The 2086-nt window shown below is 36.0% G+C and overlaps 1 non-coding gene across 1 annotated transcript; it reads right to left on the bottom strand.

Annotated features, from left to right (window-relative positions):
• Positions 1-903: 903 nt before the first annotated feature.
• On the bottom strand, positions 904-1009 carry LOC121146325. Its single transcript, XR_005882192.1, has one exon. It is a non-coding gene; the product is annotated as a U6 spliceosomal RNA (small nuclear RNA).
• Positions 1010-2086: the final 1077 nt, after the last annotated feature.

The following is a 2086-nucleotide window of genomic DNA, read 5'->3' as shown; positions in this document are numbered from 1 at the left end:
CAGCTCCCACTGGTTTATGTGAGGGCTGCGTGTGCTGGGCAGAATCAGGCTGGACTATAACACCCATTGGTTCCAGTGGAAGACAGCGCTAGAAACAGAACTAACCCAGCAATTGCAATCACCAGCTTGTCAGGGCGATAGACTGTGCTGGGTCCTGTACTTGCTAGTACATACAAAAATCTGGTGTGGGATCACCTCAGACAAGGGTTGGGGATCTCCCCAATTGAAATGCCAGACTAAGAACCCTAACCATGAAAAGACAGAAGACGGAACGAGTCAATCAACCACTTCAGCTATATGTTGGCAGTGAAAGACTGGGTAAATGGAGACTCTATGATGGACTGTGTCAATCAGTGGATTCTTCAACGACCTCATCATGCTTGGAGTAGCAAGATTGGCAGCGATTCATTCATAACTGGTGAACTATGAAAACTACTTGAGCAAGACCCTCGGAAGATGCCCCACCTCGGGGACCTGGGGTGGGTGGGAGACTGGGTGAGGCTTCTCCCTTAAAATCTCCTTTACTTCATATACATGAAGGAAACAATATGGAAATACTAGTCTTACCCATTTTCCTGTAGCCCTTGAACCTTTTTACCCTAATTAACTATGTAAAGATTGTCAAAAATATAATTTAAAAAATGGGAAAAAAATAAATGACTTAATGCTTTACTTTAATGATCCTGAAAAATATAATAAATCAAGCACAAAATTGGTAGAAAAAAGAAAACAAAATTAGAAAAGAAAGAAGCAAAACTGAAATAAAAATATAAAATAACAGTGAAATAAAAAGCTTGCTTTTTGAAAAAGTAAACCAAATTGATACACCATGGAATCAAATGCAAAAAAGAAATGATGAAGGAGGAAACCAAAATTACTAAAATCAAAATAATTAAGGAAATTAACCAAATAGAGATCAACAGAACATGCATAAAATCCTTGCACAGGGGCCATTTTAATCTTCTCTGTATTGTTCCAATTTTAGCATATGTGCTGCCAAAGCGAGCACAACGCATAAAATCAATGATCAAAATGCTAGTTCTCTGAGAAAATCAACAAAATAGATACACCCTAGCACAAATGTCAAAAAGGGATGTCAGAATATTTGACTCAATAGAATCACAGATGAAAAAGGAAACATAACAACGTATCTCTCAGACATACATATAATAATCTGGAACAACTAAAAACAACTTTTATACACCAACAAATTGGATGATCTAGAAGAAATGGATAGATTTCTAGACACATTAATTATCAGAATTGAGTCATGAGGTAATTTAAAATCTCAGTAGACCTACAGCCAGGACAGAAATGAAACCAAAATCACCTTAATACCAAAGCCAGATAGAGATAGAGCAGAAAGAGAACTACGGACCAATATCCCTGATAATCAAAGATGCAACAATCCTCCACATAATACTAGGCAACAGAACAAACAAAACATCAGACAAATTATTCACCTGGACTAGGTGGGATTCATCCCTGTGATGCAGGGATAGTTTAACATTCACAAATCAGTAAATATGATACACCACATGAACAAAATGAAAAATAAAAACCATATGATCATCTTAACAGATGCAGAGAAGACATCTGATAAAATGCAACATCATTTCATGATTAAAAAAAAATCCTTAAGCAAGATAAGTGTAGAAGGAACTTTCTAAAAAACAATCAAAGAAATACACAATAATACCAAAGTCTGTTTCATAAAGAATGGGGAAAGACTAGGAGCTTTTTCATTAGTATCTGGAACCATACAAGGATGGCCATTTTGATCATTACTATTCAACACAGTACTGAAAGTCTTCACTAGAGCTAGTAGGCAAGAAAAAGAAATTAAGGAATTCAAATCAGAATAAGGAATTAAAATGATCCTTAAACACAGATCGTAGATGGGAAGGTACAAGAGTGCAAAATTAATGAACAAATCGATGGCCCCAGTATTCACAAACAACTCCATGGCTGAGAAAGAACTTGTAAGATCAGTCCCTATCAAAATAGTGGAGAAAAACTTTAAATACCTTAGAATAAAACTAACCAAAGACATAGAAGACCTCTATGAGGAAAATTGTAAGCACTA

This window comes from Ochotona curzoniae, unplaced genomic scaffold, assembly GCF_017591425.1.
Source record: "Ochotona curzoniae isolate NIBS_2020 unplaced genomic scaffold, NIBS_Ocur_1.0 scaffold_3890, whole genome shotgun sequence".
NCBI classification, from domain to species: Eukaryota; Metazoa; Chordata; class Mammalia; order Lagomorpha; family Ochotonidae; genus Ochotona; species Ochotona curzoniae.
This window is presented reverse-complemented; position numbering and strand designations above follow the sequence as displayed.